Raw genomic sequence first — 16,465 nt, 5'->3', positions numbered from 1 at the left:
GGGATGGGCGTCGAAAATAAATGGCGCAAGTCGGGTTACGACGATTTTTTCGACGTAACCTGACTTGCCCCATTTTAAGACGCCCATGCGCCATTTTCCCCCTACGCCGGCGCTGTCTGGTCTACGTGGTTTTTTCCCACGCAAACCAGGCAGCGCCGGTCTGATTGCGCCGTCTAACGCCATTCCATAAATACGGCGCCCGCATGGCGCTTCAGAATGGCGTTAGACGGCGCAAAACTTTTTGACGCTAAACTGCGTTAGCGCAGTTTAGCGTCAAAAAGTATAAATATGGGCCAGAGGGTTTTAAGTGCAGAGAAATACTCACTTTCTAAAAGTGGCATTTCTAAAATAGTAATATTAAATCCAACCTCACCAGTACGCAGGATTTTCTATTACCATTTTGGCCTTGCTAAACATGATCTGGTTACCCTTTTCAGATCAGAATCTACCACTCAAAAGTATATGAGGGCAGTCCTAATGCTAGTCTATGAAAGGAGCAGGCCTCACAGAAGTGGAAAACAAATTAAGATGTTTTTCACTACCAGGACATATAAAACACATATGTACATGTTCTGCCTTTCACCTACATAGCACCTTGCCTAATGGGTTACCTAGGGTTTACTTTAGGGGTGACTTAAATGTAGAAAAAGTGCATTTTAATGCTCGCCAATTACTTTTAAATGCCAAGTCTAAGTGGCAGTGAACCTGCACACACAGGCCCTGCAATGGCAGGAATGAGACATGGTTAAGCGTTACATTTGTGGGTGGCACAATCAGTGCTGCAAGCCCACTAGTAGCATTTATTATACAGGCCCTGGGCACATGTAGTGCACTTTGCGAGGGTCTTTTAAGTAAACTAAATATGCCAATTAGGTATGGGCCAATGTTACCAAATTTTAGGGAGAGAGCACATGCAATTTTGCACTGATTAGCAGTGGTAAAGTGTCCAGAGTCCTTAAGCCAATAAAAATTAGTCAGAAAAAGAAGAGGAGAAAGGCAAAAAAATTGTGGTGAACCTTCAGATAGGCTATTTTCCAACACACCACATCCATCATACCTGCAGACACCACCCCAACAGACACACAAACATCCACCACTACCAGCATACCTATAGACAGCACCCCAACAGACACACAAACATCTACACTCACACACGCAAGACACCACTCAAATATAAGCATACCTCACACATGCACACATCTATGACATCTCCACAACCACACACCAGACAACCACTTCCTCAACCTCCAAATCCCTAACTGCTTCTGATGACTGTGCTGTGTTTGAAAGGAGAGTTTCCTTTTTAAACTTTCCCTTCCCTTGTTCCCTCCACCCCCTGAGGCCTGACCCACATCCCAAGCCATCCCTTTCACATCAAAGTCCTCCCCTGTCACACCTGCCCCTCCTGCAAGCAACCATACCCCTCCTCCCCCAAGAAGAAGCCCATCCCTCCTAAGAAAGAGTCTACCCCTTCCAAACCCACTCATCCCAAATCCAACTGCCCATGAATGATCCCTCATGTGCCTGCCTGCCCACCTAATGCCCAGTTCCTGTGGAGGTTCCCTGGCAGTAAAAGGAGTCAAGTGTGGGCACAGTACTGTGCAATGACTATCTGATGGACTGGTCAATGACCTTTGATCATAATCCTCTTCTTTTTAATAAACCAAAATAGCTATTCTTTGGGTACACATCTGTCCTGCAATTCCTTTTCTACCTTTATGTTGTTCCTGAATAATTTGTGTTGTCTGCCTACAGTTTTGTGTGTTTCAGCCTGATTGCTGATGCATTTGCTGTTGTTATACAAAAACTGACTTTGTGGGCATTGCTTGTGTCACATAGGACAGGTATATGTATGATATGTGTTTGCTAATGTAATTGTGATGTCAATGGATTGTGTTATGTTTGGTAAAGTATGTATTTAATCTTGTTTTGTCCAATGTCAGCATGTGTGGTGTTAGACATCTCTCCTAATATGGATTGTATATTCATCTCAATTGTGGAATGTTGAGTTTTCTTTGTGCAGGCATGGAGGGTGTTCAATTGTTGTACCTTTTATTACATTTGACTGAGCATATGTCCATGTTGCTGTGTGTACCTTGCAGTTATTTTGATCTAGATGCCTGCACCAAGCAGCTGCTGTTGTATTTGCTTTCTTGACTTGCGCTGATATGTAGGGCCAGTTCTTGTGGAAATGTTGTTTTAGGGGCATATGCAAAGTGATGTATGTCCCAGTGCAACATCCCTCACTGAGTGCTCCTGATGCCTCCATCCCTATTGTGCAGGTTTTGCATGCTTAGTGAACTTCCGTTATTTGTCTCTCTGACTATTGTGCACGCAGACTTGGTTCCTCACTGCTATGTGGGGATATTTTGATGCCCGGAGATGATGCATTGAAAATCCTTGATGCGCTGGGAGAAGGAACAGGTGCTGCGTCGATCCGGTGGGCGATGCATTGAATTTTTCATCACAAGGTAGGCGATGCCTTGAATTTCCAGTCAGGGCTGCGTAGTTTTCAGGTCAGCTGTGCGGCGATTTCTCCGCTGCAATGCAGGCTTTGCGTTGATTTCTGCAGGCATTGCATGAATTTCCGGTGCAGAAGGAATTTCTTGTAGAGGTGACTTCTTTGTGGGCCTTGAGACTTCAGAAACAGGAGGCAAGCTCATTCCAAGCCCTTGGAGAGCACTTTTGGGGAAGGCAGAGTCCTTCTAGAAAAGTCAGAGGCCAGTCAGGGCTGCAGGGAAAAAGCAGGGTAGCAGTCCTTCTCAGCCAGTCCAGATGAGTCCTTTGGGCAGCCAGGCAGCCCCTTTGACAGGGAGCAGGTATAGGTCCAGAAGTGTCTGAGTTGGTGGGATCAGAGACCCAGTTTACATACCCAAAAATACTTTTGAAGTGGGAGAGACTTCAAAGAGTGGTTTTGAAGTGCACAAGTTCCCCTTTCAGACCAGTTCTGTCTGCCAGGGTCCCAGTGGGGGATTATCAGTCCTTTTTGTGAAGGCAGGCCACTGGCCTTTGAAATGTAAGTGTCAGGCCCTCCACCCTTCCAGCCCAGGAAGACCCATTCAGTATGCAGATGAATGCAGATGTGACTGAGTGTCCTGTGTTTGTGGTTGTCTGGGTGAAATGCACAAGGGAGCTGTCAAACAGCACAGACCAGACATTGATTGGAGACAAGTTGTAAGGTACAGAGAGTTTTAAGTGCAGAGAAATACTCATTTTCTAAAAGTGGCATTTCTAAAATAGTAATATTAAATTCAACCTCACCAATAAGCAGGATTTTCTATCACCATTCTGGCCTTGCTAAACATGATCTGGTTACCCTTTTCAGATCAGAATCTACCACTCAAAAGTATATGAGGGCAGTCCTAATGCTAGTCTATGAAAGGAGCAGGCCTCACAGTAGTGGAAAACAAATGTAGACGTTTTTCACTACCAGGACATATAAAACACATATGTACATGTTCTGCCTTTCACTTACATAGCACCCTGCCTTATGGGTTACCTAGGGCTTACTTTAGGGGTGACTTAAATGTAGAAAAAGTGGAGTTTAATGCTCGGCAAGTACTATTAAATGCCAAGTCTAAGTGGCAGTGAAACTGCACACACAGACCTTGCAATGGCAGGCATGAGACATGGTTAAGGCGTTACATTTGTGGGTGGCACAACCATTGCTGCATGCCCACTAGTAGCATTTATTATACAGGCCCTGGGCACATGTAATGCATTTTGCGAGGGTTTTTTAAGTAAATTAAATATGCCAATTTGGTATGAGCCAATGTTACCAAATTTTAGGGAGAGAGCATATGCAATTTAGCACTGATTAGCAGTGGTAAAGTGTCCAGAGTCCTAAAGCCAATACAAATGAGGTCAGAAAAAGAAGAGGAGAAAGGCAAAAAAATTGGGGTGACCCTTCAGATAGGCTACTTTCCAACACACCACATCCATCAGAAACCACCCCAAAAGACACAGAAACATCCACCACTACTAGCATACCTATATACACGACCCCAACAGACACAGAAACATCTACACTCACACATGCAACAGACACCACTCAAATATAAGCATACCTCACACATGCACACACCTATGACATCAACACAACCACACACCAGACAACCACTTCCTCAACCTCCAAATCCCCAACTGCTTCTGATGACTGTGCTGTGTTTGAAAGGAGAGTTTCCATTTTGAACTTTCCCTTCCCTTGTTCCCTCCACCCCCTGAGGCCTGACACACATCCCAACCCAACCCTTTCACATCCAAGTCCTCCCATGTCACACCTCCCCCCCTGCAAGCAACCATACCCCTCCTCCCCCCAAGAAGAAGCCCACCCCTCCTAAGAAAGAGTCTACCCCTTCCAAACCCACTCATCACAAATCCAACTGCCCATGAATGATCACTCATGTGCCTGCCTGCCCACCTAATGCCCAGTTCCTGTGGAGGTTCACTGGCAGTAATAGGAGTCAAGTGTTGGCACAGTACTGTGCAATGACTATCTGATGGACTGGTCAATGCCCTTTGATCATAATCCTCTGCTTTTTAATAAACCAAAATAGCTATTCTTTGGATACACATCTGTCCTGCAATTCCTTTTCTACCTTTATGTTGTTCCTGAATAATTTGTGTTATCTGCCTACAGTGTTATGTGTTCCAGCCTGATTGTTGATGCATTTGCTGTTGTTATAAAAAACTGACTTTGTGGGCACTGCTGGTGTCACATAGGACACAGGTAGATGTATGATATGTTTTTGCTTTTGTAATTGTGATGTCAGTGGATTGTGTTATGTTTGGTAAAGTAGGTATTTAATCTTGTTTTGTCCAATGTCAGCATGTGTGGTGTTAGACGTGTCTCCTAATATGAATTGTATATTCATCTCAATTGTGGCATGTTGAGTTTTCTTTGTGCAGGCATGGAGGGTGTTCAATTGTTGTACCTTTTATTGCATTTGACTGAGCATATGTTATTTCACCTAGATGCATGCCCGAAGCAGCTGCTGTTGTATTTGCTTTCTTGACTTGCGCTGATATGTAGGGCCAGTTCTTGTGGAAATGTTGTTTTAGGGGCATATGCAAAGTGATATATGTCCCAGTGCAACATCCCTCCCTGAGTGCTCCTGATGCCTCCATCCCCATTGTGCAGGTATTGCGTGCTTAGTGAACTTTGGGTATTTGTCTCTCTGACTATTGTTCATCCCATTGTTCTTCCATTGTGTTGCAATTTGGGGGATGTGTAGGTCCATACCATGGATGTTTAATGGGAATGATGTTTGTGTTCCATGACACATCCATACATATGTGTCTTGAATCTGATGACAGTACATGGCATGTGAGAAATGTGAGGGTGTCAGTTGTATTGGTAGTTGTGATGTTACTGTGTTGTTGGTGTTGTGTGACACAATGGTGTGTACACTTCACTATCCCTGTGCCTAAGATGTGCAGATGTGTGTTTTTGTGTAGTGTTGCAGTGCAGTGACAGTGGCCTGCCTAAATGGGGTGTTTTGTAGCTGTGAATGTGTCCTTCTTTGTGAATGACTCCGTCTGTGTACACAATGACAAGTGTACTTGGTGCCCATAGCATGATCCCCATATCATGTAGATGATGGCACGATGATCTGTTGTTCAGCGTAATGATACAGGTAGCCGTGTTTACTTATTGTCGGTTAAGTCCACGGCGGTGTATATTTTATGCACCTTCGAAGAGCAGCAGTGGCAGGACATGTGTGATGGGCTCCTTGGCCGTACAGTACATGTAAGGCTGCCTCCAGGAGAATTGCTCTCTTCATATTCTGCATTTTCACCTGCTGGAATGTGGTGGTTGGACCGCCATGGTCACATTGGCGGTATGCAACCTCATAATGTATCCTGCGGAAACACTTTCCCTACTGGACTGTTTGTGCTGCCTCGTCACGGTGACGGTCTGTGCTGCCTGGCAGTGCCGATGGGACCAAAGTTGTCTTTGCTCCATAGACCCACATTACTCATAATACAGTGGTCCGACCGCCAAACCGATGGCGGTCAGACCACCACTGCCACCATGGCAGTGCCCCACCCGCCTAACTTGTAATGAGGCCCTTCATTCCACACAAAAAAAAAAACTTGGTTAAACATGAGTTGCAGACTCTGTGGATGAAAGGAGGAATTATTTCTTCATAAGTTGTATATATGGCGTTCTTTGAGTGCTGGAAGATGACATATGCTGAAAAGACACCCCAATTCTGCAAAAATAAGATATTGTGGAGAAGGGTAATACAGTGTCTGATCGACATACATTCACAGCTGAACTGTAATTTGGGAAACATTTATGGAATACACTTTCCAGGTTTTAGCTGCCCAGACCCAGGATTCTGCTCTACCTACAACATTATTGTTAATTGCACAGATATCATCTAGCACATTGCAAAATTAAAGTTTCATAACAATTTCATGCTTCCTGTGTAAGAAATTAGAGTATTAGTTGAGGGTGTTAGAAACCACCCCAAGTAGGTATCACTGATACAATTTTGTGGCAAACAATATAATTAACCAAAATGTTGTGTGAAAAATATCATTTACAATACTTTCGTGATCATATACGTATAATGGTAAGTACAAAAATATAGGAAAAAAATATTGCTGACACTAATATGGGGCACAATATAGACACAAATCTCAATTATTTTATATAAATAGAGTTCAAAGTAGTTTATGTTCATTACTTTATTATGTTTAACATAATGTAAATTAAATACATTCCATATATATGCATATATATGTGTATATATATATATTCAGATATGCAAAATGTGTAACATAAATAATAATATTTATCTTACATTATATTGCTGTTTTCATATTTTAAATTTATTAGTATGAAAATATATATCTATATATTTGTCTAAATTTAAAATATTCAAAAAATTCATATGATGTCAATTCAATATTTTTATTATCTTAACTGTTAGGCCACACACACACACACACACACACATATATATATATATATATATATATATATATACATATATATATATATATATATATATATATATTACCTAGTAGTGGTCACCTCTAGGTATTCATAGTTAGGACCTAGTTTCTGTGGAAAAGGCTGTTTTTTGATTGCCTATATCTTTGGCGCCTCTTGACAAATCTTCTAACAATTTTCAAAAAATCTGGAGCAATGGGACCGAGTAGTAGGCCTTGAGGCTTCCCCCATGGTTACAGATAGCCTGTAAAGGGCATGTTTTCAAAAAATGAATAATAAAAAAACACATAGGGACCACAGGGTATCCCTTGAGGGCTCTCTCGTAGTCCCAGATAGCCTATAAAAGGGTAAAAAAGCTATTAAAAATAAAACTGAATAGCTCAGTGTGAGGGTCACAGACCTTCACACTGAGTGTTGAGGATTCTAGTCCAGCTGGACTTGTTTCCCTTTTTTTTTAAGTAAACATGTTAATGGTCATATACAAGGTTAACTCACTCTTTTTAAATGACAAATAAATTTTTCTTTTAAAATTGTCCAAAAATATCTCATTCTAAGTATACCATACATCAATGCCTAAAATACTCTTGGTCTCTTGGTCTCCCTCTCACTCTTGTTCTCTCTCTCTTTCAATCTCTTTCTCCCACTCTCACACCCACTCAGACACTCACGCACTCACTCACGGACCCACTCAGATACTCATGCACCCACTCACAGACACACTCAGACCCTTGTTCACCCAGTCATAGCCCCAGTCAGACCCTCTCACACCCATTCCCAGATCCACTCAGACAGTTATATACCCACTGAGACTCTCACATGCCTACTCACAGACCCACTGACAGCCTCATGCACCCACTCACAGATCCACACACACTGACGGATCCACTAAAACACTGACGTACGCACAGTGACACCCAGAGAGGCAATCTCACAGCCATTCTCAGTCCCAGATACAACCTCTTACACCTATCCTCATACCTAGAGAGATAGGCTGTAGCCATGTCCCACTGTGCACAGTCAAAGGGCTGTGTGTAGAGGGGGGCTGGGTGGTTAGTGGGGTTGGCCACAGGGACTGGCTGTAGGCCAAACCTTGTGGGCAACACATACTGTACAAGAGCGAAGGCTGTGCTCAGTGCAAGGTTGGGTGCCTATAGGGGGTTGGCTGCAAGACTTGGCTACAGGCCTGGCCCTGTGTCCAGCTGTCGCCATGCAAGGCTGAAGGCGGTGCATGGCAGTGCTTGGATTAACGTATAGTAATAGAAATGACTATAGTTAAAAAAACATAGAAATTCACTGAAAAAACAAAGGTTACAGGATGTTATAGTTAGGAAATAGAAATAAAGAAAAACATTAAAATTCACTTTAAAAACTAAAGGTTACTAGGACGTTATAGTAAGGCTCACTTTTTAAATGTACATATAGATAGAAATTCACCAGTTATAGTTCAAGTTAAAGTTATCTCAAGTAACTATGACTTGTGCCCTAAGGTAACTGTAACTCGTGCACTCGCCAATAATAAAACAATAATATTTAAAACAATATTACTTGCCTAAAAAAAACAATACTCTTGTAAACGATATTTCTACATTGGTACATCACAATATTAGTGCATCACAATATTTATTTGTTGGTATTTCTAGCTCCTTATATTTGTAAATTGATATTTTGTCTAAAGACCTCAAGTAATAATTGTAATCCTTGTCAGCGTGAACCACTAGAGTCACTTAAGAAACCTGTTCTCAACTCTCTGGTAAATAGATACTGAGCAGTTGGACTTAGGGCCTCATTATGATTTTGACGGTCGCACCGCAGGACCGCCAAACTTGTGGGAAGGACATCCTCCCAGAGCTTATTACAATATTTCTGCTGATCGGACCAACAGGAACATTGTGATACATGGTTCCCACCATGCAGCCCGGCAGAAACAGTGCTACGATATTGGTCTCGACTCCCTTAAGCGAGCAGAGGCCAATATCTCAGCACTCTACCACGCTCTGATTGTGCACTATCTGCAAAGCAGAGAGTGTGCATACTGGCAGTGCGGGCAAGGGGGTCCGTGCACGGCCCATGCCTAGCCGGTGGCTCCCCGAACAGGCATTCTGTGAGCCTTTCTGGCAGGGTGATCGCCATGGAAAGACTAGCAAAAAGCTGAGTGGTCATCAGGCGGTGCTGAGTTCAGCGACGCCCTGGCGGAGTACAACTCAGGCCATCGAGGCCACTTTGGGTACCATGTTCCTGGCAGGGACAGCTGGCTTTAGGTGACTCCACCCTTCAGGGCTGAAATGTGGCAGTCGGACCTCCTGGAGTGCGGTGGTCCAAACATCACCATGAGTGTCGCTGTCTTCGGACCGCTACACGTAATGGCAGCCAAAATCTTGAGAAAATGTGTAAAGTATTTTCAAACCAATTTAGACCAATAGAGAATATTTTAATAAATGAAATTACAGTAAGAAAATAAAAATCCAATAAGTAAAACCAGAGATCAGAGCTTTTACAGTTTGAATGTAAAATTGCACTAAAAATCAGTGTCAACCTCTGATATACAGTCATGCTAGACCAGGTCAAAGTCAAACGTTAAGACTGACTGCCTTGTGTCTCGAATCAGTCACAAGGACCATTGTTGTTACCTTTGGACTGTCAAGAAGTTAGAGAGTCTTCAGAATGACCAGGTGGCAAATGGGTCTGACGAGGGACTCAATGAAGCAGTGGAGTTGCAGCACAGGTTCTCAGAGTCAATCAGAGCTTGGTCAGTGTTTGACCCGATGAAGCTGTCGCAAAGGGTTATTGTTGTCTATTGCTTGCTGCTTGACATCACCAGTCAAACTGGTGGAAACAGTGCCTCAGCAATGGCCTTGTCTCCTTTAAGGGAGCCGAGGCCAATTCTGGGGGGGCACCAGCCCCCTCAGAATGTGCACTGTCTGGCTTGGGGCCTCCTGCACTGCCCATGCCATGGGCAGTGCAGGGCCCCCCAGCACTGGCTTTCCCCCAGCCTCCTTTTCATGGTGGAGAGGCCACCATGAAAAGGCAGGCAGGAAGAGGACTCATGATCATTACAGTGGCACAGATCTAATCACCAGGAGTGTGGTGGTCTGACCGCCAACATGAGTAAGGATGTTTTAAGACCACAAGACTCATAATGAGGCCCTAAGTTAGGTCTATCAGCTGGAAAGTAGGGAAAGACCTCTGGAAGCTTGTGTGGCCCTGTGCTCAACAGGAGGTCAGTTGGCTAAGGTCCCTTCTGGGATCCTGGGGCAAAGATCTTCCTTCAGGTTCCTCAGACAGCAGGATAGTCCTTCTTATGATTCTTCTCAGGTACAAAATTGTTATGAGAAGAGTTCTGGGGATGTCACGTTTATGCCCATGGCGAGCCTGTGGATGGGCAATCCTTTGCTCACCCTGTAAACTAGTTGTGGGCAGCTCATCCCTCCCACTGGGTTTGGGGCCAGCCTGATAACAAAGAGAAAAGGGAGGCAGGCCTATGTGTGAGCTTCCTCTACCATTGTCAGGGTAGGAATGCTTTAAAGCCCAGGAACGGGCTAGGCACAGCTACCCAGGCTACAAAGTTAAGGATGTAAACTCTCACACCCAGTGCCCCTTATCCACTGTCTGGGAGCATTATACATCTCACCACAAGGAAGCCTTCAGTAGTCAGGTGACAGTTGGGTACTGGAAGACAGGCCTTTTGTTTTCAGACAGAAATGAGACAACTTTCTAAAAGTAGCTTTTTCTTAATAGTAATAAAAAATCTGACTTTATCATTAAGATGAAATTTAAATTACCTTTAAGGTAAGTCCTTGAATCATTTTCTAGCAGCTCCCAAGCTGAACTTAAGCATTGTTAGTTTTTAGACTGTAACCCATTGTTTTCATATGGGAGAGCAACATTGAGAAGTTTTCACAAAAAGGATATGTCACACATTATTTTCTACAAAACCTACTTTTAAATACCATGCAGCCTCCCTTATTGGGGAATAAGACCCAGCTTATGGCTGACCAATAGATATTCATAAAGAAGGTTTAGGTCTGTATAAAGGGTACCTAAAGGGTCCAACATACTAAGGTTTTACCAGTTAATGAAATGTACCAATTAAGTGCAAGCCAATTATATCATGCTTAAAAATGAGAGTATAGGCACTTTACTACTGGTTGGCAGAGGTAAAGTGTACAGAGCTCAATGGACCAGAAAAACAAATTCAGCAACAGAAGGCAAATATATGGAGGAATACCACGCAAAGGATAGCCATTCCTTCAAGCACGTTTTTACAGTTTTTTAATCAAGCAGATAAAGATAATATATAGCTAGATAAATGTGGCAGTATAGTCTTCCAAGTTAAGATCTCTCCAGAAAAAAGGTTTGTCTTTGAGTTCTGATTTTGTTTGCAAAGTCTGCTTGCAACTGTGGAGATGGCCAAACAGTAGTAGACTGGGTGGAAGTAGTTGTAAACGGCCCACCTTTAGCAGAAAGATTTTGCATAATTTTATGCAGACATGGGATGCCTATCTAAATAGTGTGCTGCTGCTCATGATGTAAGAAAGGGGATTAGGAAGTGATTAGGTAATAAACATCTCCTAGTCCATAGCACAATTTGGAGCAGGAGATCCATGTACTACCCCCTCACTTCTCCATAAAGGGTTATGTGTTACTACAAAAAGCTCATTCAACAACTCAAAAAAGATTGTACCAAGGGCAGGAAATGTCTGTCAAACCATACAGTTATTCCTTAAATTATGGAATGTAATCCCTGCTTCATAAGGAGCAGAGGGATTACAGTTAATGAGTTGTGACTGAACTGAAGAATTCAGGAGACAAAGCTGCTGCAACCTGACAAAAATGGAGAAGTATTGAAAAGTGTACTGAGAACATTTTATTTGTGCTAAGTTCTCCAGGCTTAGTTGCTGCACTTGCTGCAAAAGAGACTTTGATTTGCAAAATTTGCCAAGATTGGACAAACATTGCCAGTGCTCAGCCTGACCTAACTTTGCTGACCTCTCACCAGCTCTCAATGTTTCTCCTTAGAGAACATGCAACAAACAGGACGTTGTTGTTCTGGTAAGAGCTGTCAAGGGTCTGGTAAGGGTAGTGTGCCAAGGTAGGCAAACACATATAATTATTGAAAACAAAGCTGACTATGACTCACAGTCAGTGGCAAATAGGCATTCAGTGGGAAAACTGTTAATGGTATCATGGAAAGTCAAATCTCATGAAGAACAGGAACTAAAGAAAGAATACAACATTTAAATAATGAATGAGTAGGGCATGTACGGCATATTGATAGTAACATCAATAGTAAATCAATGTGGGAAAAGACACTCAGAAGCTGCACAGAGCAAGGCTGAAGTTTAATCTGTTTCTCATACACTGTTTTCACAGAAATATCCACATGATGAACAAAGGTTCTGTAGAGTCAATTACTTTGGTGGATACGGCATAGAGGGGGTCATTACAACATTGGCGGTAAAAGCCGCTTAACGCCGTGCAGAAGACTGCCAACACACCGCCGCAGCAGCGGAATTCCGCCATGGTCATTATGACCCACAGCTCGGAATCCGCCAAAATTTAGACACCCACACAAGTCCGCCACACCAAAGGTCAGTGATAAACTGGTGATAACAAAAACTCCACCGTCACGCACCCAGGAATAGGCCCACACTATCACCACCCACGAATCCACGCTGTGGTCTTTCAACCGCGGTATTCCATTGGCAGTACACACTGCTGCGCTCAAAATACACACACACTTACAAAACACTACCACATTGGACAATGCCAAATACACACACCTGATACACATACACACACCACTCCCACACACCCATTACAATATAAAACACACACCTACATCACCCACAAACCCTTACTACCAAAAATTCGGAAAGAAGGCCAGAGAGAGACACCACAATCTACAAACAAGCATCCACAGGCACTCAACACCATCACCCACATAACATCCATGCACCTCACACAACACACCACTAAATATCACCCCAAACACCACAACACACACCACCCCACACATCACCCACACCACCCCATGGCACGGCAAAGACACACCAGGTACTCTGAGGAGGAGCTCAGGGTCATGGTGGAGGAAATCATCCGGGTAGAGCCACAGCTATTCGGATCACAGGTGCAGCACACCTCCATAGCTAGGAAGATGGAGTTATGGCGAAGAATAGTGGACAGGGTCAACGCAGTGGGACAGCACCCAAGAAATAGGGATGACATCAGGAAGAGGTGGAACGACCTATGGGGGAAGGTGCGTTCCGTGGTCTCCAGACACCACCTTGCGGTTCAGAGGACTGGCGGCGGACCCCCACCTCCTCACCCACAACTAACAACATGGGAGGAGCAGGTCTTGGCTATTCTGCATCCTGAGGGCCTCGCAGGAGTAGCTGTAGGAATGGACTCTGGTGAGTCAAATCTTTAATTCTATATCCCCCACCCTACTTACATGCCCCCATCCTCGCCCTCACCCCCATCACTCCAAATCCTCACAAATGTCCCAATATCACAAACCACACATCCCAACACCAAGCCCTGCATGCAACAACAAAGCATGGACACCCATCACCAAAGCATGGCCACTGCACATACCCATACTCCCCCCTAAACCATCATCACACAAGGTCCCACACAGGAATGCAAGCACTGGGGTACACGGTCACCCACCCATTGCACACCATGGCACACACAGATGCAATAATCATGCTTTTACTCCCCTGCAGGACCCCTACCCAACGTCACCGGACAGGAGGGTCCAGACATGTCCACACCACCAACAGAAGAGGCCCACAGTGATGACAGCAGCTCTGTCCAACTGGCTCTAGACGACCAGCCCAGCCCATTTGGGACCTCAGGACAGGCGGTTACCTTGACACAGTCACAGGCCACCACAGAGCTTCCCCCCTCTGGAAACACCAGCACAGCACCCACCCAGCGGGCCCATACCTCTGTCCCTAGGACACGTCAATCAGCAGTGTGTCCACCACTACAGTGAACCCAGGCTAACCCACGACCCCAACAAACAACAGGGACCTGGGGCCAGTGACAGTGGGCACACGGTTTAGTGGACAGAGGCCCAGGGAAGCAGGGGAACTGGGAGGGCTGCTGTGCGACAGGGGGAGGACAGGCCCAGGGAACCCACTCTCCACAAGGCCCTCTCCAACATCATGGGAGCCTACCATCATTTCCAGGAGACGATGGCAACGGTACTGGCCAAGTTTCAGGAGACCCAGCGGCTGCAGGAAGAACAGTATTTGGGCTTCAGTGAGGAACTCAGATCCATCAATTCCACCCTGGGCACAATCTTAAGGGTGCTGAAGTAAGTCCTCAGCACCAGGAGGGACACTATGGCACAACAAGGGGCCCCTGACACTAGCATGGATGATGAACTGCCCACCACCTCCGCCGACGCTAGTGGACAGGAGGCACCGCCGCAGGACCACCACACCAGCACCCCACCCCCTGCAGATGGAGAACTACCCTGAAAACGGTCCCTAAGATCCGGGACAAAGACAGAGAATGATGCCAAGACCCCCGCCAAGAAATTAGACCACCCTGATTGTCATCCTTTTGTCCCACCTTGTCACCCTGCCCATCCTCAAACTGGCCCAGCTCCACTTCCTATGCCCCTTTGGACAATGCACCTGTGAGACTAATAGCTTGGACTCTGCCATGGACATTCCTCCACCATCCACCCTCACCATTTTACAACCCCCCTCCAATATTGAGCACTTCAATAAACACCCTTCAAGCACAAAACAATCTGGAGTCTGTCTGTGATTTCGAATTGGTGTATTAGCAATTACAGTGACAAAATTCTCTTTCAATTGTAATGTCAACATACCTATGTCACACAGCTCTAGTCCATGAGGAAACAAAGCAGATGTCACACAGTGGGACCCACATCTGTGAAATCGTAAGGGAAAGTGAAAACTCAGTGACCATACACTGGGTGAAAAGGACAGACAGTAGAGAGGTAGTAGGGTGAAAGTACATGTAGTAGGCAGGTTTGTCTTCTTACATGTGTCTCACTGGAAGTATTGCAGGATCACAGAGTTCCTGTTGTCGATGTCCTCTTCTTCTGCTTCCTCGTCTTCACTGTCCACAGGCTCCACAGCTGCCACAACACCTCCATCTGGACCATCCTGCTGCAGAAAAGGCACCTGTCATCGCAAAGCTAAGTTGTGAAGCATACAGCAGGCCACGATGATCTGGCACATCTTCTTTGGTGAGTAGAATAGGGAACCACCTGTTATATGTAGGCACCGGAACCTGGCATTCAGGAGGCCGAAGGTCTGCTCTATAATCCTCCTAGTTCGCCCATGGGCCTCATTGTAGCGTTCCTCTGCCCTTGTCCTGGGATTCCTCACTGGGCTCAGTAGCCATGACAGGTTGGGGTAACCAGAGTCACCTGCAAATGGCGAGGGACAACTGTTAGACACACACTAACTCTTAGGGATATCCCCAGACCCAGACAACTATTCCCATTGATTTGGATCCAGGTGCTCACCTAGTAGCCACACCCGGTGCCTCTGGAGTTGCCCCATCACATAAGGGATGCTGCTATTCCGCAGGATGTAAGCATCATGCACTGAGCCAGGGAATTTGGCATTAACATGGGAGATGTACTGGTCTGCCAAACACACCATCTGCACATTCATCAAATGGTAACTCTTCCGGTTTCTGTACACCTGTTCACTCCTGCGGGGGGGGGGTACCAAGGCCACATGTGTCCCATCAATGGCACCTATGATGTTGGGGATATGTCTCAGGGCATAGAAGTCACCTTTCACTGTTGGCAAATCCTCCACCTGAGGAAAAACGATGTAGCTCTGCATGTGTTTCAGCAGGGCAGACAACACTCTGGACAACACGTTGGAAAACATAGGCTGGGACATTCCTGATGCTATGGCCACTGTTGTTTGAAATGACCCACTTGCAAGGAAATGGAGTACTGACAGCACCTGCACTTGAGGGCGGATTCCTGTGGGATGGCGGATAGCTGACATCGGGTCTGGCTCCAACTGGGTACACAGTTCAAGGTTGTGGCATCATCAAACCTGTAGGTGATGATTACATGTCTTTTCCTCCATTGTCGACAGGTCCACCAGCGGTCTGTACACTGGAGAATGCCGCCATCTCCTCACATGTCCCAGCGGACGGTATCTATGGAGGACGTAAACACAGCTTACTCAGAAAACTATTCATAAACCGAAATTTGCCTGTATGAGTGTTGAGCCAAGGCCTAGGTATGTGTGACGCAGTTCAAAATAAAGCCATGTGACCCCCTGAAATGGCGGCTGCCTGACCTGTAAAGTGAGACAATGGGATATGAGGTAACTGCGCTGGCGTTGTACACCGTCGCGGTAGGCGGTCGAAGACCGCAGCGCAATTCTGCATTGGTTAACATTGGATCCTATGGGTCCCAGGAGCCAATGATGATGTACGCCGGCGGTGACGGTACGCACCACCTCGGACGTGACTGCCATTTTCTATCTG

This window comes from Pleurodeles waltl, chromosome 10 (assembly GCF_031143425.1).
Source record: "Pleurodeles waltl isolate 20211129_DDA chromosome 10, aPleWal1.hap1.20221129, whole genome shotgun sequence".
In the NCBI taxonomy this organism is placed as follows: domain Eukaryota; kingdom Metazoa; phylum Chordata; class Amphibia; order Caudata; family Salamandridae; genus Pleurodeles; species Pleurodeles waltl.
This window is presented reverse-complemented; position numbering follows the sequence as displayed.